We start from the raw sequence: 24,689 nt of genomic DNA, 5'->3' as shown, positions 1-24,689 counted from the left end.
TTTGCTGATGTCAGCTTTAACTGTGTTTGCCGGAACCCTGAACTCTTGTGTGTCCTGCCAGTGGATCTGGAATCTCTCCTTGTACCTTGCCAGTCTTGCTGGAACCCCAATGGGTATCCAGATGCATTTTTGGTCCACTCATCACTAAACGAAAAATAGGTTGTGTTTATGTTTTTGTAACTCTTTTTTTTTTCAAAACATGTTTTTTCCCCAATTTTATTTTTTCACATTTTATTTTTCAAACAGTTTCAGTTGATCCAGGAGTTGGGAGGGAATTTTGCATACATTGGGTTGTGTGCGGTCTTTTGCCCAGAGAGTTTCAGCATGGCCTGCTGCATCTTCCATGGCTGTGCTGAAACTGGTGGTGCTGGTCAACACTGACTGGATGAGGAGACAGGAGAAGAGGAATTGGAGTCGGCAGAGGGGGTAAACAGAGGCAACGAGTGATGTCCTGCAATCCTCCATAGCATATACGCGCCACAGCGATTTTTGACTTAGACTTGCAAATGGTGTCCTTGTCAATCCCTATGCTATGATATTTGTTCTGCAAGACCTTTTTGGCATAGTTTATTGTTATCACTGTCATCCTATTATCCCCCTTCTTTCATTCTGTTCCCCTTCTTTTTTTAAATTAAATAAAGAATACAATTAAGCCGACCCGAGTATAAGCCGAGACCCCTAATTTTACCACCAAAAACTGGGAAAAACTACTGACTCGAGGATAATCTGAGGGTGGGAATACAGCAAGCCCCTAGTAGTATACAGCAAGCCCCTAGTAGTATACAGCAGCCCCTAGTAGTACACAGTCAGCCTGCCCCCACGGACCTTAAAAAAATAAACTCAAATACTCACCCTCCGATGTCAGCGCGGCTCCCCGATGTCCCCGATGTCAGCGCGTCCCGTCTTACTTCTTCACCGCGGCTCCTCTTCTCTCTTCTTTCTTCCGGCATGGACGCGGCCATGTTTTCTTCTAGCATGCGCATACTATGACACGGCCACTGCTGACGTCATAGTATGCGCGGCCACGAAGAAAACGTGGCCGCGTCCATGCCGGAAGAAAGAAGAAGAGCCGCGGAGAAGAAAGAAGACGGAACACGCTGACATCGGGGACATCGGTAAGCCGCGCCGACATCGGAGGGTGAGTATATAAGTTTATTTTTTTAAGTGGGTAATTTTTTTTTTTTGTAATAGACTCGTGTATAAGCCGGGGGGCGTTTTTCAGCACATTTTTTGTGCTGAAAAACTCAGCTTATACACGAGTATATATGGTAATATAATTGTGCTAGAGTTATAAGTTTAGGTTATCTGTATAAAACATGTTTAATGAGCCAGACAACTGCATTAAATATAAAACAAAACTAAAAGGGTTTTATTCCACTAGCTTAAAAATTCAATGAAGGAAAACAGATGATCAACAACTCTCTTGAAGTCTTCTTAAAATGCACATTACAGGGATAAAAATGCATCTTGGTGAATCTGTGAGATTTTGGACTTTCAAAGGAGGCCCCGTGGCTCATTTGCATTATTTTAAAAGAGGATTTTCCTGTTTCAGCTCTTGGTAAAAAATACTGCATGTAGTAAAAATTTACTTAAAATATGTAAATGATAATGGGTAAACAATGGATAGTCAGTCGTACTCCTAGTTGAGAATAACTAATTTATAGGTGTATCCAAAGCTAGCTGCTCACAAATGATACTTTACAATGCCTGCATGCAGCAGCGGAGGATGTAGGTCCCATCTTGAACATTAGCCTAAGAATACAAAAATCAAGGAGAGAACACACAGCCTTCACATCTCATTTCTACATCTAATTGCATGAAATTCAAGCCCTGCCGGTCAAAGCCTTTTGCTGGAGAAGAAATGTTTTCAGTCCCTGACCCCCTGCATGGCTCTTTTACATCTCCCCTGCATTTTACTGGAAGCCCTAGTATTAAAGTGCGCTGTGAGAGTTGAATTGCCTGCTCGTTCTCTATTCACAGAGCCCCAGGACATTTTTTTGTGAAGTTTCACTTGCATAATGCATAAGATACAGTATTTGATCAAGAGTTCTCCAAGGATTCTATGATAAGCTTGAAAATTATTAAAACCAATATTTGGTTACCGTAAGCAAAGAAGGAAATATTAAAATGATTAATATAGTGGAAATAATTGTTTCCATGTTTACACATTAACAAATTTTAGAAATGATTTGACATGCTGTAGATTCAGAACTGCAGTGCTTATTATTTTGTAATGCAGGTTTTTTACTTCGCAATTATATGGGATTTTAAAAAATAGCCAGTTACAGGCGATCCCCTACTTAAGGACACCCGACTTACAGACAACCCATAGTTACAGACAGACCCCTCTGACCTCTGGTGAAGCTTTCTAAATGTTTTACTATAGTCCCAGATTGCAATAATCAGCTGTAAGGCGTCTGTAATGAAGTTTTATTGATAATCCTTGGTCCCATTACAGCAAAAAATGTTTAAACTCCAATTATCACTGGGGCCAAAAAATTTTTTGTCTGGATCTACAATGATAAAATATACTGTTTCGACTTACATACAAATTCAACTTAAGAACAAACCTCCAGACCCTATCTTGTATGTAACCCGGGGACTGCCTGTATTTGCATCCATAAGGGTCCTTTGTTTCTTTTAACCATTGGCACAGTAGGGGAGATTTATCACTATCTTTCTTCTAAAAGTCAGTGCGAAAAGTCACAGATTTTTGCACAATGCCATTTTTGCAAGTTTTTTTTCCCGCCTTCAGACCTGTCTAACATGTTAGCCAAACAAGCAAACACCCTAATTATCAAACTAGACAAAAAAAGGAACTAGGCAACTAGAAAACTACAAAGAGAAAAGATAAATCTCCCCCATGGATTTAGATTTTGGAAAACCTCTTTAACCCCTTGATGATTTTTTTTCCATTTCTGTTCTTCACTGCGCACATTCCAAAAGGGTTTACCTTTAAGATGGCGTCTGTGACGTCATCTTAAAGGCAAAGTGTCAGCCTATGCATCTGTATTGCAGAGTATTATCAAGAACAAGCAATCAGATGATTGCTTGTTCATATCCCATGGTGGATCATGTAAAAAAATGTAAAAAAAAATGTTTTTCAATAAAAAATTACTTTATAAATCACTAAAAATGCCCATAAGCCCCAAAACATATAAAGAGACATATAACACTCAAAAAAGTCTAAATCATAACACAAACCCCACATATATAGTATCACCGCGTCCGTAACAATCCATAGAATAAAACTAAATAACTATTGAACCCATATGATGAACGCCGTAAAAAAAAACGTTAAAAACCCGCCAAAAATTATGATTTTTACCTATTATATCCCACTCAAAATGCAATAAAAAGTGATCAACAAAACATATGTACTCCAGAATGATATTGTTGCAAAGAACAACATGTCCCGCAAAAAACAAGCCATCAACCAGCTCTGTAGCCAAAAACGTAACAATGTTATGCCACTTGGAAGACAGCGATGCAAAAATGATAGATTTTTCCCCACATTAGGGTTTTATTTGGCAAATTTAGTAAAACATAAGAAAAAATATTCATGTCTGGTATCCCCGTAATCGTATCGACCCATAGAATAAAGATAACAGGATTATTAGGCTATACGGTGAACACAAAAAAAAAAAAAAAGTAAAAAATCCAGTACAGAATTGATGCTTTTCTACTCATGACCTCAAAAAAAGTTCCAAAATTTTCAACAATAGGTGATACCAACCCCAAAATGGTAACACTGGAAAAAGCATCTCGTCCCGCAAAAAAAATGCCGTCACATGGCCCAAATAACGGAAAAGCGAAAATGTTATAGCCTTCAAAAGGGGGCAACCAGAAAACTAAAATCCTGGCAGCCGCAGGGTGCTCCTTCCCTTCTGCGCCTTGCTGTGCCCCCATAACACAAGTAATGTCCACATGTGGGGGGTCGCTGCACTCAGGAGAAATTGTAGAACAAATTTTATGGTGAGTTTTCTCTTTTTATCTTTTGGAAATGTGTACATTTTAGGGCTAAATGAACGTATAACCGACAAAATTTGACCATTCTAAATTTCACCGCCATTAGTTTGAGGGGTGCAGATTTGAAAATGGGTTGGTTATATAGGGGGTTTTGTTGCTAAATATGTAAAATTTGATTTCAAACAGTATTTATCCCCAAAATAGTCAATTCCGAAAATACGGAAAATCGCTATTCGATTTGTAGGCCGCGTGACGTCAAAATAAATTATCCAAACATTTCAAAAATTATGAAAATGTAAAGTAGACAAATGGGAAATGTTATTCTGCAAGTTATTTAGGTGGTAAATTTATCTGCCTGAAAATGCGGTGATTTTGTATTTCGAAAATGGCAAATTTTTCTAAAAATTCACAATTTTTTTCTTTTTTTTTGTAAATAAACGCAAAACTTATCAGCCAAAATTTACCACTAAAATGAAGTACAACATGTGGGGAAAAAACAATCTCAGAATCGCTTTGATAAGTAACAGTGTTCAAAAGTTATAACCATATAAAGAGACGCAGGTCAAATTTAAAAAAAAAGTTGCGAGCCTTAACCTGCAAACAGGCTGCGTCCTTAAGGGGTTAATCAAGATGATGGTAATGTTTTTGGTATTTTCAGAGACATCCAGATTAATGTAAACAAGTCTTTATATAAATATTTAGATGAGCCACAGGCACTCTGGCTATCTCACCAGAGCTCCTATCAGATCAGTACTTTGTTGCTTGGTCGATTGTGGCATTGTGCTGTCTGCGCGAGTGATGGGACTAGGCAGCAGGGACTAGGCAGCAAAGTACAGAGCAAGGGGAATGCACAAATAATCATTGATAAGATGAAGCATTTAGAATACTGTGGTTAAGAGCTTGGCATACAGAATAGAGCAAGCAGAAGGACAGGTTGTAGGATTATGTGTGAAGGGTATCACTTATATAAGCAGGGATCAAATCACTTGCTGCAAACTCTGTAAACAATTAAAGAACTACCTGGAATGGCTATGTGCGTACAAAATGAAAACATCCCACAGACACATGCAGTTTTCAGCCTGGCATCACTACAGAGATTAGATTCAGCCTTCTGTCGCCACAATGTCAGCTAAATTTTGACATTACACATTGACATCACATGTGCTCACCAGATCTGAAGCTATATAGGATGTGTTGGTGATAGTGAGAACCCCCAAACCACAGTGATGCCACAACACAGACTGTATAGTCTTATACCATTCCACATTGTGCTGAAGAATCAGGATGGATAAAGATATAAAGGTGTCAGGCTGGTTTATATTGTTGCCTGAACATAGGCGACGCATTCCAGAAAGGATAACTAGAGGAATTTGCTTCCTCCTGTCTGTAGGTTTAAAGCAAACCTGTCACCAGGAATGTGATATTTAGATGGTGACAGGTTCCAATAGTCTATGTTATACTGATTTTAAAATGCCTTTGTCAGCATTCTGAATCATTTCAGTAGTTTATAATAGTTTATTTTACATTACCTTCCTCCCTGCTAGCAATTTGTGGTGAGTCCTGGGGGGTGGCAGCTGCAGCCTGTGTCCATGTATTAGTCTCTTCTCCTCCACACTCCCTCACCTCTCCCCAATGTCTGTAATGTGCATTGAGCAAGCAGGGGAAGGGAGGGGATGCATGATTAGATTCAGGCACACAGAGGCTGCAGCTACCTCTCCAGGCCTCACCACATGCTGCATGAGGTAATGTTAACCACTTTAAGTGATTCAGAATGCTCATTTTTTTAAATGAGCATAAAATAGGTTATTGGAACCTGTCACCAGAAATGACAGCTGGTTTGCTGGTTTATTACTCACTTTATTAACAAGCTGAAAAACTTGTTAATGTGGATTAAATATTCTATTTTCATAGGGGTTTTGAGCAGGTCTAGGATCTAGGAAATAATGAAGGCAGTTTGTGTTTAATAAAAAATCTCCTGACATGGCTATTTTAGTAAATGCTTGTTTCTCCCATGAAATAATCAGTTTAGAACATATTTTGTCATAAATTATATGGGAGTTACCATTCTATTTGTCAAAGGAAGAAGACAACTAGAGTGAATGAATGTAATCAACATGTACATTTTATCAAAGAAAACATCAGCTAATCCTGCAAAAAGATTATATTGTATTCCTCTATGTGTGAAACATTTACAGTAAATTGTGAAACAGAGCCCTTTTTTAGTTTAGTTTTTAAAGTGTTATTTAAATGTATTTAAAGCTATTAAATTGCTATCTCTATGATCATACTGAATTAAAAAGATGTGTTGTTTGTACCTCAAAGGGAAAGCTATAAGAGCAAAGACTGCAAGAATATGGCACAACTGAGTTATTTTCTTTTCCACCATAATTGGAATGTTTCCCAGCCTCCCAGCACATCACATTGAAAATTAAATAGTATTACAAGTAAGCACAATATGTCCTGCAAAAAACAAACCTTCATTTTCTCTGTAAACTGAAAACTAAAAAAGTCATGCCTCCAGGCTTCTCTGGGGTCCCGATCGGACCCCAGAGGTGCCAAAACAGCGATCGGCCCCCCGAAAACGGTGCGGGGGGGCCGATCGTGGGGTAAAGACCCCCAGAAGGCATGTTAAATGCCGCGGTCGCGTTGACCGCGGCATTTAACGGGTTAAACACCCGCGATCGGAGCCCACTCCGACCGCGGGTGTTAGCCGGGGATGTCAACGGTAGATTACCGTTCAAATCCCGCGGCTAACGATGCCGGTTCGGCTGCTATACAGCGCGGAACCGGCATCGTCTCTGCGCAGTAGCTGTACTGCGCTGAGCGCTATTCGCGGGACTCAGCGCAGTACAGCTACGGCGCAGAGCGCTAAGGGGTTAAAGGACAAGCATGTAAGTTTGGAGTAACTAGGAGTAAACCTGATTGCAGAAGTGGAGACATAAATCTAAATTCATTTTTAAAAATCATGATTATGTTCTCCGTTGTGTCTGACATTTCTGAGTATTTGGGGTGTAATGTATTTGGGGTATTATTGTGTACCAGCTCCTTGGCTTAGCTATATCCACCATGGGGAACAAGAATTTACTTCTAGTGCCCACTTCCCAGTGGGCTATCGCTCACAGTGATAAATAACTGTGTATATGTAGACTGCTTTCTCTCTAAGGTGGAATGAGAAGTTGAAAGGATATTCTCAGCTGGAGATTCACATTTAATTTTATGAATCTGCCATATATACATTACTTAAATTGCATGTTATTAAAAACAATGTAACTGCGAGAAGATCATTTTCCATAAATTTAGTCATGTTGTCCCTCAGAAATGAGACAGTCGTCCTTAGATAAAACCACCACTGCAATCTTCTAGCATTGACCAGGCATACACTATTGAGGCCCTCGACCACCTGGATTCAGCGTTTATTACCATGGGTAGCACATGCAGTAACTCTTAGCTGTTTCTTTGTCCAATCACTACAGCAGCCGTGGTCATAACCAAGGACAGTAGCCCTAAAGGACCGTATGACAACATTTATGGGAAATCTTCACACAGGTAAGCCTGTTAAAGGCAAATGTGTTGGGAAGTCCAGCTGCACATTTGGAATTTTTTTCCCCTTTCCAGTACGAAGCATGGAATAATAAATACCATTGCTATACAGAAATAAGCCCTTATATAGCTCTGTACAAGAAAAAATGAAAAAGTTAAAGATTTTTGAAGGTGGGGAGCAAAAAATGAACAAAAAAAGCTGTGTCCTTAAGGCGTTAAAAACACCTCCAAAAATATTCAACATTCAATAAAACATGTCCCACAAAGAACATGCTCTCAATCAGCTCTATGGACCAAAGATTATAAGTGTTATGCCACTTGGAAAATGGTGATTAAAAATGATAGATTATTTCCCCACATTAGGTTTTATTCTACAAAATTTGCAAAACTTAAGCAAAAATCTAGAAATTTTGTACCTCACTGACCCATAGAAAAGAGACAACATGTTACTTAGGTTATTTGGTGAACACCAAAAGAAAAAGTCAAAAGTCAGAATTGATGTTTTTTCAACAACCCCCCCCCCCCCTCCCACACACACACAAAAGAAGTTAATACATTTTCATCAATAGGGCATAGCCACCCCAAAATAGTATCACTGAAAAATGGGGGCTTGCATGTGACATAAAAGGGGGGGGGGGGTGTGGACGTCAGACAACCAGACTCATTTGGACAAACTGCGAAATTTAAAAACTAAATTGTGTCACAAGATCAACACATGCACCTGGAAGAAGAAGGTGAACTCCGGCGGACCTCAGCAGGGAAGCGACACATGCAGGAAGTTGGACGCACGATCTTAGTGAATCACGGCAGACCCGAATACTCATCAGACATTCCAGATCGACGCCAACAACGGGACGGATAAGTAAATGTGTCCCAATATGTTTAGTATTTATTTATGAAATAAACGAAAATTTGGCAAAAATTTTGGGAAAAACTATGTTTTCTAAATTCAAAATTTCCTACTTTTTGGAAAATTGGTCTTATCACCAAAATAACTTGATAATTAACATTTTCCATATGTCTGCTTTAACTTGGCATAATTTTTCAAACATCCTTTCCTTTCGCATCTTTTCGCATTTTAGGTGCGATTTTGCAGATTTTCACGCGAATCATCAAATATCTACTTTTGGAGGGCCAATTTAGTTAGAAGGGACTTTGTAAGCTCTACATGACAGAAAACCCCCACAAATGACACCATTTTAGAAACTACACCCCACAAAATTAAAAAAAAAAAACCTTTGGAAGGTTTGTTAACCCTATGAGCGTTTCATGAGAGTAAAAAATAAATGAAAGTGAAAAAAATGTAATTTTGTCTTACAATATACACTCACCGGCCACTTTATTAGGTACACCATGCTAGTAACGGGTTGGACCCCCTTTTGCCTTCAGAACTGCCTTAATTCTTTGTGGCATAGATTCAACAAGGTGCTGGAAGCATTCCTCAGAGATTTTGGTCCATATTGACATGATGGCATCACACAGTTACCGCAGATTTGTCGGCTGCACATCCATGATGCAAATCTCCCATTCCACCACATCCCAAAGATGCTCTATTGGATTGAGATCTGGTGACTGTGGAGGCCATTTGAGTACAGTGAACTCATTGTCATGTTCAAGAAACCAGTCTGAGATGATTCCAGCTTTTTGACATGGCGCATTAACCTGCTGAAAGTAGCCATCAGATGTTGAGTACATTGTGGTCATAAAGGGATGGACATGGTCAGCAACAATACTCAGGTAGGCTGTGGCGTTGCAACGACGCTTAATTGGTACCAAGGGGCCCAAAGAGTGCCAAGAAAATATTCCCCACACCATGACACCACCACCACCAGCCTGATCCGTTGATACAAGGCAGGATGGATCCATGCTTTCATGTTGTTGACGCCAAATTCTGACCCTACCATCCGAATGTCGCAGCAGAAATCGAGACTCATCAGACCAGGCAACGTTTTTCCAGTCTTCTACTGTCCAATTTCGATTAGCTTGTGCAAATTGTAGCCTTAGTTTCCTGTTCTTAGCTGAAAGGAGTGGCACCCAGTGTGGTCTTCTGCTGCTGTAGCCCATCTGCCTCAAAGTTTGACGTACTGTGCGTTCAGAGATGCTCTTCTGCCTACCTTGGTTGTAACGGGTGGCGATTTGAGTCATTGTTGCCTTTCTATCAGCTCGAACCAGTCTGCCCATTCTCCTCTGACCTCTGGCATCAACAAGGCATTTCCGCCCACAGAACTGCCACTCACTAAATGTTTTTTCTTTTTCGGACCATTCTCTGTAAACCCTAGAGATGGTTGTGCGTGAAAATCCCAGTAGATCAGCAGTTTCTGAAATACTCAGACCAGCCCTTCTGGCACCAACAACCATGCCACGTTCAAAGGCACTCAAATCACCTTTCTTCCCCATACTGATGCTCGGTTTGAACTACAGGAGATTGTCTTGACTATGTCTACATGCCTAAATGCACTGAGTTGCCGCCATGTGATTGGCTGATTAGAAATTAAGTGTTAACGAGCAGTTGGACAGGTGTACCTAATAAAGTGGCCGGTGAGTGTACATGAACTATACCCCACTGTCATCTATACATGAACTACACCCCTTTGTCCTCTATACAGTGCCTCTATATATGAATTACACCACCTGTTTCATCTACACTTCCTCTTTAACCCCTTAAGGACGCTGAGTTTTTATGCTTATTTCTCGCTCTCCACCTTCAAAAATCCATAACTTTTTCATTTTTACATGTATAGACCTGTGTGAGGGCTTATTTTGTGCGTAACAAATTTTACTTTCCTGTAATGTTATTTATTTTAACATGCCGTGTACTGCGAAGCTGAGAAAAAATTCCAAATGTGGAAAAATTAAAAAAAAAGCTGTGTCACGTTCTTGTGGGCTCAGTTTTTATGACTTTGACTGTGCGCTCCAAATAACACCTCAGTGTTATTCTTTGGTTCGGTGCGATCGCGGTGATACCAAATTTATATAGGTTTAATTGTTTTTTAATATATTTTCAAAAATTAAACGAATGTGTACAAAAAAGAAAAAAAACATTTTGCCATCTTCTGAAGCTAATAACTTTTTCATACTTTGGCGCACGGAGCTGTGTGAGGTGTAATTTCTTGCGAAATGAGCCTACGTTTTCATTTCTACCATTTTGAAGTCTGTGCGACATTTTGATAATTTTTTATTCCATTTTTTATGTGATGTAAAAAGGTGTAAAAGTCGCATTTCGGACATTTGGGCGCCATTTCCCGTCTCGGAGGTCACCACCGGCCATAACAGTTTTTATATTTTGATAGATCGGGCATTTTGGGACGTGGCAATACCTAATGTGTCTATGATTTTTACTGTTTATTATGTTTTATATCAGTTCTAGCGAAAGGGGGGTGATTTGAATTTTTAATATTTTATTAATTTTTTTTATTTTTTAAACTTTTTTTAAACTTTTTTTTTCACTATATCTTAGACCATCTAGGGTACATTAACCCTAGATAGTCAGATCGTTCCTACCATATACTGCAATACTTCTGTATTGCAATATATGGCATTTTTGCTGCTCATTCATTACAATGAGCCAGTGGCTCATTGTAACGAATCTGCAGAAGCCATTAAGCCTCGGTTCAAACGAAGACCTGAGGCTACCATGGCAACCGATCGCCCTAACGCCGCGCGTTCGGGCGATCGGCGCAGAGTGTTAAGGGGTTAAATAAATTACACCCCTTGTTCTCTATACAATGGTAATATACATGATTTAAACCCCCCATCCTCTATATACTGTCCCCCCGTCCTGTATACAGTGGCTGTTCTATATAAATTACCCTGCCAAGTGGTTTTATGTCCCTGCAGTTCTGTAAAGTGTTCTACATATAAATAACACCCCTCAGTCCCCTGTATAGTGCCTCCACTATAAATACATTACACCATTCCCAGTCCCCTATACAGTGCCTCCTCTATATATAAATGAAACCCCCTGTCCCCTATACAGTGCCTTCTTTTTATGGCAACCAATCACAGCTCCCCTTTAGAATATTCATGAGCACTGGTAAATTGAAAGCTGAGCTGTTATTGGTTGCCATGGACAACTAGAAATATTCTGACTTTCAGATATCTTGATAAATCTGCCCCATTGTATCTAGGTATTTCTAGCTAGTTTCATGAACCCCAAAAGTCTTTCAAATGAAAGTACATGGGTTCTTCGGAAAACATAGTATCATAGTATCATAGTATATAAGGCCGGAAAAAGACGCAAATCCATCAAGTCCAACCTTTAAGAATTAAATAAATGTTTTATCCCTATAACCAGTGATATTTTTTCTCTCCAGAAAGGCATCCAGGCCTCTCTTGAACATGTACATAGAGTCCGCCATAACAACCTCCTGCGGCAGAGAGTTCCACAGTCTCACTGCTCTTACAGTAAAGAACCTTTGTCTATGTTGATGCTAAAATCGCCTCTCCTCTAGGCGTAGAGGTCACAGGCCTAGGTATAAAAAGATCTTTGGAGAGATCCTTGTACTGTCCGTTCAGGTATTTGTACATTGTTATGAGGCCTCCCCTCAGTCATGTTTTTTCTAAACTGAATAATCCCAAATTTTGTAATCTGTCATTGTATTCTAATCCCCCCCATTCCCCTAATAATCCTGGTTGCTCTCCTCTGCACCTGTTTCAGCTCTACTATATCCTTTTTATACACTGGTGCCCAACATGGTCAATAGTGACTCATCTCAACATAAAAATCACAACAACTGAGATATTGGACCATTGTCTCCTACAGAATAAGCCAAGTTCAACATATCAGGTCAGTTTGTATTTTGAAATAATTGTAATTTGTATTATATTTCAAAATCTGTAATAAAAAAAATGTAAAAAAAAAAAACATCATAACCTCCCAGTGACAAGCCTGTTTGGTGCCTTAATAACTAAGCCATTTTCCCTCATAAACGTTGTTAGTTTTCCATCTAAATTTAGTTGTATTGGGACTTGTTTGTGTGCAGGACAAGTTGTAGTGTGTAATCTTTAGATACAATTATCTCATTGATTTACCTTTTTAAACTCTTTCTTGAATGAAATAGAAAAGAAAAGATTCCCCAATTGATTTTTACATTAATTTCATGATGTGGTTTGAATAACATGATAAATATATTTTCAGGGTTAACACATTTACAGCAATACTTTATGTAATTTTTTTAAAGTTTTTCTTCAAGATTTAAACATTTTCCTTATTAAAAAAATTGCATCCATTGCCATAACATTGTTTGTGAATGGAATTGTGTGAGAGCTTTTTTATCTTAAGATAAATCAATGTGCATACCTAATGTAAACAACAAAGTCAAATAATTATTCCAAACATTTTATACCATATACCAGTATAACAAAAAGTATTAAACACACAATTAGGACAAATTAAAAGGTATAAACAGCATATGTGTTGAATAAAGGTGAAGCTACAAATAACATAGTATGAAAATACTCAGAAGTATGCACAAAACATCACAAAATTGTGTAACAAGGCAAATAATGATAACTATAAACCTTAGTACTAACAACCCTCAACAAAATATTTCTAATGGCCCAAATCGTGACATATATAATGGAAAAAAAAAAAAAGTAAATGACATCACCAAACAAGTAATGACATTTGTGTGAATGTTGTGGCAGGTAGGAAGAGACCCACAAACATAGCCACCTCCAACAGCTTCATCAGGGGATTGTTTTTTAGTTTTTAGTTAACCTCTTTCTGACCAGACATTAAAAGTCTTTATTGACTGGAGCATTTCAAACTAATTTTCATACATATTGGTTTAAGGGCCATAACTTCCTTTTTTTGTGCAATACCGTAAAATGTTTAGCTGCATTTTTTGTTACACATAGGGATAGTTAAGAATAAAAAAAAGTACCTTTTTTATTTTTTTTTTTTTTTGGGGGGGGGGGGGGTAAAGTTACAAAAATTCGAGAAAAATATATTTTTTTGCAATGTATAGTATATATTTTTTTTCAGTTTTCATATGAACTTAAAATGACCATTATAAATTAGTTCCCAAGTGTGTGAAAGTTTTGATATAATTTATGTCTGAGGCAAATGGAGCGACTATGGTGATGTTTTTTATAGTGTAGAGAGAGATTTTTTTATTTTATTGGGGAAAAGTAATGTGTATTTCTTAATATTTATTTATATGCAATATGTATGTGTGTGTTTTAACTTTATAAAGACCCCTGAGGGACATTTCCACATTTTTTCTTTTTTTAAAACATTTTTTTTACTTCTACTTTTCACCTGCAACTGGGCATCTGTAGATTTTTGATCAGAGCTGGATTGGCCCAGCAGATCTGATTAACCTCTATAGACATGGCGGTCACATGACCGTCGGGTGTGTTGAGCCAGCAGCAGTGCTGGCTTTCCTCCTCTCTGTATCGTGCTGCTTCAGCACAATACTGTGAGGATGAGAGAAGAAAGATGCGGTAATATACCATCTCCTTAGGGTCTCTGCATCGGCCTCTTGTCATCATTTGCAGCGGCGTCAATGAAAGGGCCATCCTTTTGAAATTATGTAGATGCCACAATAAACGGTGGTGACATTTAAATCATTAATGTTGCAGCATTAAATGGGTAAAGGTAGTGCATCATTCCACTGGGTCCATAGGGAGAATGACCACCTATAAGAGGTGATAGGGAGTAATAAATTAAAAACCCCAGCCTATCAATATCTGTAATTGTAAATCTTTGCTGCATTGTAAAATGAGCTGGGGCTTATGACAACATCAGGGAAAAATAACAAACTGCAACAAACAACAATAAATTAATCAACCTAAATCAACATAAAAAGTACAAAATGTAACGATGGTCTTGTTTCTTTGAGCTCCATGAACTCTACCAAGGGAAATTTTTTTCACAATTACACCATGCACATAGTTCTTAAGTGTTTCATTAAGTCAATTATTTCATATTCAGTCCAACTGCATTTCCAAAGTCTCTGACTCCATGAAAAAGTAGAAACAATCCATCTTTAGCTACAGAGGTCGTAAATAGAGAATTTACTTCCTACAGCATTACTTCTTAACTTTCAGGAAAACTTCCAAGTGAATCGAGTAATGCTCAAGAAATAGAGAACACAGAGAATTGGAGCAGATTTCTTCTCTCCCTCTGTAAAGGCTTCACGATTTGTAAGCTCCTGTCTGCTTTAAAACTAACAAAAACAGACAATTAGGGACAACTAGCTACATTGCAGCACTGTTAACGAGATCCCCAAATGTGCTCACAACCAGATCTCAGCTCAGAGCAGAGAAAACAGCCAGGCCGGTTTTAATGATTTCCAGATTTGTGTGGGAGGTCAGGGCCCTGGGGTGACTCTCCATGTCAGTTTTATAAACACTGCAGTTTTTCCAGATGGTCTGTGGCTCCAGCCTGGCTAGCAGGTTGATTGGGCCAGACCGAAATAACAACAGGTGGAGAACAGGCTATGGACACACTGACGCTATCTACATTCTCCATCAAGACCCCAAATGATTTTGAGAAAACAATTAAAGTTTCAGGCGCATTTCTGAGAGGAATACAGAACTGCACCATGACAGTATCAACATCCTGTGTGTGTAATGAGGTATTTTTTGTTCTGTTCGTAAGATTATATAAGTATAATCTTAGTCATTTTTATTGTAATTTTAGAGCTAAATTGTCACAATTGTATCAAAATCAAGCAATAATAAATTTAGAAAAAGTACCCAGCCCAAGGATACATTCCACAACATCAACAATAATGATGACAATTATAGCAGTTTTTATAGATTATTGGATGGCATATGCTAGGGCACTTACACCCTTGGTTGGTATCATTATAGGCAAATCTATCTCTATTTCAGATGAAAAAAGAGATATTTGCACCTTATAAATACAAAAAAGTGTCTAGTCAAGAGGGCTTGGTTTGCTTGAGTCCTAAAAAGTGATTTCTTATGGATGTGTTTCAATTTTATAATGTAACTCTTGGTGGAAAGTAGCTCAAAGAAGGCTTTTTGAGATAATATGTAAAGGATGAAACCTTGGGCAAAACCTGCATCAATAATTGACACGTTTTGATTTGTAGAATAAATGATTTGTAGAATAAACCACTTTTTACTGCAGTTTTTTCATGCAACATTTGTATGGGATTTGTTCAAATCTTATCAGTTAGGCTACATTCACATTAACGTGTGCTTGCCCGGCCATAGCCGCTTATGTGCTGCTCACCCCTCCCCTCTCCATACAAAATAGTGCCACAAGGCGACAAACACAGGGAAAATCTTTTCCCTGTGTATGGTACACAAGTGTGGCATAATTTACTGCACATTGAACGATGTGGACCAGTAGTTTGCACGCTGCCGACATACAGACCACTGCTTGTGCTAAAAGAACAATTTAATTCATCATGTTTCACTGCTATATATTGGTTTCCTTTAGCCCTTGAGGATGCTTATATTTTGTAAAAGAAAAATTATTTATAGTTCAACATCAAGCTTTATTGGTTGTTGCTCATTGGTAGTACAAGAATTGGTAATGCATTATAGAATATGCAACAATTAAGCATGGGTATACTCTTGAAAGGATTAGATTCTTATAGCATTCTTATAGCATGGTATACATTACATATAAAACAATAGGTTAACTGTCAACACTAACAAATTAACATTTCAACTATGGGTTGTTAAAAAAAAACTGGAGGGGATTTTACATATAAAAGACAAGACAATATACAATAGGGTAACAGGGTTAGGAAAGGGGCAGGTAGGGTAGGGAATTATGGGGGATGAGGAATAGACCGTGTGCGACTTATCCCATGTCTGCTCTCAAGGTACATGAAAGTCGCCGCCTGCGGACAACCAATCACGGACAACGGACGTAGATCTATGATCTATCCAAGAGGACCATATATGATGGAATTGTTCATACCTTCCCTCATCGCTTGCTTTTAATTCTTCCATATGCCTAATTGAGTCTAGCGTCTCTATCCATTGCAATCTGGTGGGAGCCTCAGCTGATCTCCATCGTCTGGGGATAATTTGTCGCATGGCCATAAGAAAGTGGCGCAATAGACTTTTTTTGTATTTCGCAATGGTTCCAGAGAACATGGATAGAAGTGCCAGCTCCGAAATTGTTACTATATTTTTCCTATGAACTATGTTGAAGAGTTCAAAGATAGCTTGCCAAAGCTCCTGTATGGGTCTACACTCCCACCAGATGTGAAGCATAGAGCCTATTTCATTATCACAGCGCCAGCAAGTGTCTGGGACGGAGGGAAACATTTTGTGCAACTTTACTGGTGTTCTGTACCACTGGGTCAGTATTTTGTAATTCAATTCCTGCATGCGGCACGAAATGGACGACTTATGCGTCAGGATCAAAGCCTTTTGCCACTGTGCAGGGGTAAATGTTTTATTGAGTTCCTCCTCCCAGACACCTTCACATTTGGGACGGGAATCCGCCAAGTCCACCCGTGTCAACAAAGAATATACCAAGGAGATCGCGTGTGGTGGTGCAGAAGTGGAGAGGCAAAGGTCTTCAAAGGAAAAAGTAGTCAATATGCGCTCTACCTTTCCCAGCGAGGATATATAATTACGCATTTGAAAATATGTGAGCCATCTGGTTGATGCGATGCCCAATACTGTTGTTACTTCAATCTGTGAGCGGATTCCCGCGTCTGTTAGAATGTCCCTTAATCTGGGTAGGTGTGAAGAGCTTGTGTTTGGTATTGTGCAGAGTCCCTGTATGGCTGGGTTACCTACTAATGGAGTAAGTGGGCCCGGAATGTTTATTAGCCCCGAAGAGCTGGCAAATTTACGCCACGAGGTTAGAAGCATTGTTAGAAGTGGTGAAAGAGTTACGTTAGTGTATGGAGCTAACCACCAGAACGCTCCCAATGCCTGTGAAGGGTTATGTTCTAGTTCCATCTCAACCCAGAGCTTTGATGAACGTTTATGAAGGATGTCCAAGACATATGTGGCGATTGTTGCTTTATAATAACTTTAGAAGTTGGGGAGCCCAGTTCCACCGTCCTGTTTATGTAACGTTAAGGTCGCATGCCTAATCTGTGGCTGGGAACTACGCCATACAAAGTTTTGGGTCATGCGCCGGAGTCTAACGAAGTACGACCTGGGAAGGGGAATAGGGATGGTCTGAAAGAGATATAAGAGGCGCGGGAGCACATCCATTTTGAGGACATTGATCCTCCCGAACCATGACAGAGGAAGTTTCGCCCATTTCTCCAGGTCCCCCTCGATAGTCTGAAGCATGGGTTTGTAATTAAGATCAAAGAGTGAGGTGGATTCATGTGAGATTTGTGTTCCTAGATATTTTATGGAATCAGTTGCCCATTTGAAAGGAAAAGTTGCTTGTAGCCATGCTTGCTCAATTGCAGGTAGGGTAACATTAAAAAGTTCCGATTTATGTGTGTTTACTTTAAAATTACTCACCCCACCATATATGCTAAATTCTTTTAGTATAGCGGGTAGGGATGTTTTGGGAGATGTGATATATAACAGCAAGTCGTCCGCGAATAGTGACAATTTGCAATGCCTTTCGCCCACCATTAGGCCTCGAACATCAGGGTTCGACCTCAAGGCATTCGCCAGGGGCTCCATTGCCAGTAAGTAAAGAAAGGGCGATAGGGGGCATCCCTGGCGAGTCCCATTTGTGATACGGAGAGGGTTGGATAGTGTGCCATTTACTCGGACTAAGGCTGTTGGGTCGCGATAAAGTGCCATTATGGCCTGTAGGAATTTGGGGCCCAAGCCGATTTTCCGAAGTACTGCGCCTAAGAACTCCCAGCTTAGCCTATCAAAAGCCTTCTCTGCATCTACTGTGAGAAGGCATAATTTGTTTCCGTTTGCGCGGGCTTTAGCCATAAGGGACATGGTTTTCACCGTGTTATCTTTGGCCTCCCTCCCTGGGACAAAACCCACTTGATCTCGGTGTATAAGCTCTGGAATTTGTGACTGAAGGCGGAAGGCCATCATTTTAGCGAACAATTTTATGTCCACATTCAGCAGGGATATGGGTCTAAAATCCCCACAGGTAGACATTGATTTCCCGGGTTTAGGTAAGACCGTGATGGTGGCTTGTAGGGATTGGTCCAGGAAGGGAGTGCCATTTGCTGCCGCATTAAATACTTGTAAGAGTATGGGTGTGACATCCTCTCCAAACATTTTAAAAAAACGCGCCGTGGAGCCGTCTGGACCAGGACTTTTCCCAGATTTTAGGTTCTTAATGACCCTTTTAACCTCGTTTTCTGTGAAGTCCAGCTCCAGAGCCTCCACACTCTCCTGTTTTAAGGGCCTGAGTCCATGTTTTGATAAGTATTCGTCTATTTTCTTAGGTTTGGGTCGAGGTAATTGCTGTGTATTACAGTCCAAATTATATAGGCGGTTGTAAAAGTCACGGAACTTGTCAACTATGCCCTGCGGTGAGTGAATTATGCCTTTGTCCGTGGAGTTAATGGAGAAGACATGTGTGCGTGGTGTCCTTGGGTGTAACGCCCTCGCAAGCCACGAGCCGCATTTGTCCCCATATTCATAGAAACTTTTCCGTAAACGATCCCGTGCGCATTGGGTCTTCTGGTCTAGGATTGCTAGTATCTTTTGTCTAACGGCAGATATTTCTGCCTTGATGATGTCTGAAGGAGATGATTTATTGTTAGACTCTAGCCGTTCCATCTCAGTCAGCAACGTTTTGAGTTCTTGTACGCGGGCCTTCTTAAGGCGTGCGCCATGGGACATCAGGACACCCCTTATGTTGCCCTTTAACGTTTCCCACAACAAAGGGGCATTGGAGTCTTGGACAGTATGGTCTGCAAGGAATGTTTGAATAGTGTTTTTAATGTCTGTGACGCAAAGGGAGTCTTTTAATAGATTCTCGTTAAGTCTCCATGTGTTAACACGTTGTACAGGGGCAGAGGTTGTTATGGATCCCATTACCGGAGCGTGATCCGACCATAGAAAGTTGTCTATAGAACATTTAGGCATTAGATCGATAAGGTTATGAGAGAGAAAAATGTGGTCTAACCTGTGGTAGCTATTATGTGCTAGAGAATGGTATGTGTAGTCTTTGGTACGTGGATGTAGGATTCTCCACACGTCAACCAAATGTAGTTCCCTCAGCGATCTCCTCAGTCTATTCAATTGGCTTAGTGAAATGGCGGACTTACCCGTTGTAGAGTCTAGTGAAGGATCGAAAGAGAGGTTGAGATCCCCGCCTAGGATGATCTGGGAGCCATCCGCGAACTCTGCCAACTTCTGCAATGTGGAGATGCCGAATTGGACTTGTCCCTGATTGGGGAAATAGACATTAGCAAAGGTATATATTTTGTTAGCATATGATAGTTTTAAAAACAGGTATCTGCCATCAGGGTCTGTAGATGATGCTAAGATGGTGTGTTGCAGGGATTTGTGGATCCCTATGGAGACACCTCCTACCTTGTGTTCTGGATGGGGGCTATGGAGCCAGGTAGAGTAATAGGTGATGGGACATTTGGGCATGTGGAGTGCACAAAAGTGTGTCTCCTGTAGCATGGCAATCATTATGCCTTTGCGGTGCAGGCGGTAAAGAATCTGACCTCTTTTATTTGGAGCATTTAGTCCCCGTACATTAAATGTGCAAAAGGAGAGTTGGGACATGGTGAGCTCTGTCTCTTATGTCGAGGGGGAAGGGGTGTAGAGGGAAGGAGGCGTTAGGGGAATTACAATAGGGAGAGTATATACGTGACACAACAAACAAGGGTTTCTCAAACCCGGAAACTATAGATAAACCTAAGGTGGGTTGTCTAGGTTTATACGTGTAGCCTCAAAAGCTACTATCCCTATGTGGAGGAAAGGGAAGCCGTGACCTGTGGGGTCTACCAGGCAGCTCCACACCTGTTACACTGATCCCTGAGGGAGTGACTATAAACAGGCAGCAAAAAGAAAGGAAAACTGAGTATGTTAATAATGTAAGAACAGCAAATGGAATTAACAATTATCATTCAAGGATGTTATCCGCTTGTGTCATGTCATGCTCGGCGGAACTGGGGGTAAGCTGGGTACAGTGGGCCAGTCAGGTAGATTGACCATTGGAAGCTCTAGAGTCCCCAAGAATTGTGGGAGGTCACCTAGGGAGCGGAAGATAGCAGACTTTCCACCATGGCGTGCAATGAGCTGAAAAGGGTATCCCCATCTGTAGGTAATGTCTTTCTCACGGAGAAGGGTCAGCAAGGGTTTCAGCGCCTTCCGTAGTTGCAGCGTGCGCCTTGCCAGGTCAGGAAGTACCGCTAAAGGGCGGCCTTTGTAAGATAGTGGCTCCCCCGCTCTGGCAGCCCGCAAAATGGCATCTTTATCTTTGAAGAAGTGGATGCGACAAATAATGTCTCGGTGTCTCGATCCATCTGTAGATTTGGGACCTAGTGCTCTGTGTATGCGATCTATTTCAATCGGGCGTTCTTTGGTGTCAGGAAGGATAGATGCAAAGAAACCTTTGGCCCACTTTTCTAATTGAGATGGTTCCACTTCTTCACTTAGGCCCCGTATGCGAATATTATTTCGCCTATGGCGATTCTCAGTGTCATCAATGTGTGTCAGGATGTCAGAGATCTGGTTACAGTGGGCCTGGATGACTTGATGGTGTTCCGCTAGGAGCTTGACAGTATGCTCCTGTGACTCTTCTATCTCAACCACTCTATTGCCCACATGGTGTATATCTTGTCGCAGGATATCCATATCCCGTTTGTGTGAGGTCTCCAGTTTGGCTAAGAGGGTCTCCAAGTCGCCTTTAGTGGGAATAGAACGCAGGTGTGCTTGCCAGTCCCATTCAGGTTCCTGAGTCAGGATGTTTGGGGTTGCCATCGGTACATGCGGTGGGGATGGAGAGGCCGCTGACCAGGCTGGTGAGGAGCCATGTGATCCTTCTGGGCTGAAGGTGAGGCGAGGGGAGGCACTAAGATGTGGGGAAGATGGGTGTCCCCCTGAGAAGGCGGCTGAGGCCTTGCGTGGTTTAGGCCACGATTCATGCTGGTGTGCCAGGTCTGACTGCGCCGTCATTGCGGCAGATGCGTTTCTGCCCTGCGTCACTGGGGCCTGCAATGGCGGGAAATCTTCTTCCCCTTCACAGATGTGGACTGGGGACAGCTCAGGGGCTTCCTCAGGGGGGGAGAGGCATACCTCTTTGTCTGTCTGTGGGGTGTCGGCTGCCCGCAGTGTTGTTCCCCCGGTACGAGCTGCGAGCGCTGTGCTCTGCTCCAGCTTGCTGGATGAGACGGCCTGCACTTCCTGCTCCGGCGCCATCTTGGATGCCTCCGCGGACGTCCAGGGGTCCTGCGGTGTGTCCAAGAACTGGATAATGGAGCCACGGACCGCTTCCCTGATGTTCAGGCGCCGGTTTCCCGGTTTGCGTGGGCCCTTGGCTGCGTTCTGGGAGGTAAGCGCTGCCTGCTTGTCCCAGTAATCAGGTGCGGGTACCGGAGCTCCTCTAGCTTGCGACCGCTCTCGGCATCGGCTAGCCCCGCCTCGGAACTGGTACAGAATCGAAAGAAAAATTATTTATATCTATTACTTTCATTTATTTATAGTAATACTGCTCCAATGTTTAACTGTTAGTATTAGGAGCTTACAGAATATTAATTTATTCATTAAAAATGATATTTTATGGGCTACAAGATTTTTAGGGTTTGTTTCCTTAAGTTCTATATTAATGGGCACAGTGATTAACTATTGTGCACTGCAGTATCTAGAGCAATCCTTTCTACTTGACTGCCCCTATAGGACACATTTAGTATTCCTACTGAAACTAGTGACAGCACAGATGGGATTGTCTTTCCAGACCATATCATGAGACCCTTCCTAGTAAAATAGCCATGAAGACTGGTCTACCTTCTGATACCACTGTTGATCAGTAGGATAAACTTATAAGGGCTGGATAATTTGCATTGTTAAGAACTTGCAAGAAAAGTAAAATAATATGTCTAATGTAAAATAACTAATTAATAAAGTATAAAACTTCATGGCAACAAACTTAACCCCTTCCCGACGCGTGCCGTACTAGTACGGCGCGCGCCGAGTCCCAGTGCATGGAGAGGGCTCGCGGGCCGAGCCCTCTCCATAGCCGGTAAGTCTTTGCTGCATATTGCTAGCACCGATCGCGGGTGCTTTCACCGCGATCGCCGCCGGCAATGCTGCCAGAGGCTTCAAAAAGATGGCGCCGATGACGTCACGGGGAGCGGTGATCCGTTGCCATGACAGCATCGGGTCTCACGAAGGCCCGAAGCTGTCTCGTTTTAACCAATTCATTACAATGTGCTATCAGCACATTGTAATGAATGAGGAGTAAAATCCCCTACTGCAGTATGCAGTATGGCAGTATGGCAGTATATGCTAGGATCGATCAGACAACCCAGGGTTAAAGTACCCTAGGGAGTCTGAAAAATAGTTAAAGTAAAAGTAAAAAAAAGTTTAAAAAAAAAAAATTATATTAAAAAAACCTAAATATTCAAATCACCCCCCTTTCCCTAGAACTGATATTAATATTAATAAACAGTAAAAATCATAAACACATTAGGTATCACCGCGTCCGAAAATGTCCGATCTATCAAAATATAATAACGGTTTTTCACTGCGTTTAACCCCGTAACGGAAAATAGCGTCCAACGTCAAAAATGACATTTTTTTGCCATTTTGGAAAATATAAAAAAATTAATAAAAAGTGATCAAAAGGTAGCACATTCCTAATAATGATAGCAATGAAAACGCCATCAAAAGTCGCAAAAAATGACACCACCCACAGCTCTGTACACCAAAGTATGAAAAAGTTATTAGCGCCAGAAGATGGCAAAATCAAAAAAAAAATTTTAGTACAGGAGGTTTTAATTTTTTTAAATGTATGAAAACATTATAAAACCTGTACAAATGTGGTATCCCTGTGATCGTAGCAACCCAAAGAATAAAGTAGACCTGTCATTTGGGGCACACAGTGAAAGCTGTAAAATCCAAGCCCACAAGAAAACGTCGCAAATGTGTTTTTTCACCATTTTCACTGCATTTGGAATTTTTTTCCCGCTTCCCAGTACGCGCCATGGAGTATTAAATACCGTCACTACGAAGTGCAATTTGTTACGCAGAAAATAAGCCATCACAGAGCTCTTTATGTGGAAAAATAAAAAAGTTATAGATTTTTGAAGGTGGGGTGTGAAAAATGGAAGTGAAAAAACTAAAAAAGGCCAAGTCGTTAAGGGGTTAAAACCTATTTTACTTAACTTTTAACACAGACTAAACCTGAGGACATCAACATCAGTAAATGCCATGGACAGGTGACATACTATGACCCCTGAGAAACTGCCAGTTTAGCAGTGGTCACTAGAAGCAATCCCTGCTAGTCCTATGAGCTGTTAGTTAAGCCTTTTTGTATGTTCTTATATTAAAGAAGAGTTGTTCATAATGTGTTTTGAGCTGTTCCTTCAAACTGTCTATAAAGATACTTTTTCAGCTGCATTATTATTATTAGCAGTTGTATGTATGTATGTCCGCTAAAGGAATCACCATTGCTATTACAATCACCAAAATTTGCACAGCTGCTCTCTGTGACTCAGGGAGCATCATAGACTAGGTTTTGGGTTAAAATTTTCACCCTGCGCTTTCCAAAATGCACTTGTTAACCACCATCTACAGAAGCGATTGTCTGCTGCCTGCTGTGGCAGTTAGAAACCAATAGAGACCAGCTTCTATTTTGCCACTGGTCATTAAAATGTACTATGAGCTTTGATTGGTTACTATAGGCAATGAGTGTAACACAGCTTATTTGTGAGGTAATATGGATAGAGAGAGAGAGACAGAGAAATAGAGAGATATAACGATATAGAGAGATATAGAAATAGATATTGAGATAGATATAGAGATCAGTAGATAGATATAGAAATAGATAGATACATTAGATAGATATAGAGATACAATTACATAGTTAAAGCAGCAAAACATACAAAAAAAATGGAAGAAACTGGGTACATGCTGTTCAAGACCGTATATCAGGTCTCACACACATAGTAAAGAGAAAAGAGCAGTACAGGCAGTCCCCGGGTTATATAATTATAATGATAATAATCTTTATTTATATAGCGCCATCACATTCCGTAGCTCTTTACAAATCATAGGGAACATATATACAAATATAATGTTACATTACTCAGAACAAACAGTCATATGGAACAATAGTG

This window comes from Engystomops pustulosus, chromosome 6, assembly GCF_040894005.1.
Source record: "Engystomops pustulosus chromosome 6, aEngPut4.maternal, whole genome shotgun sequence".
Classification (NCBI taxonomy): Eukaryota; Metazoa; Chordata; class Amphibia; order Anura; family Leptodactylidae; genus Engystomops; species Engystomops pustulosus.
This window is presented reverse-complemented; position numbering follows the sequence as displayed.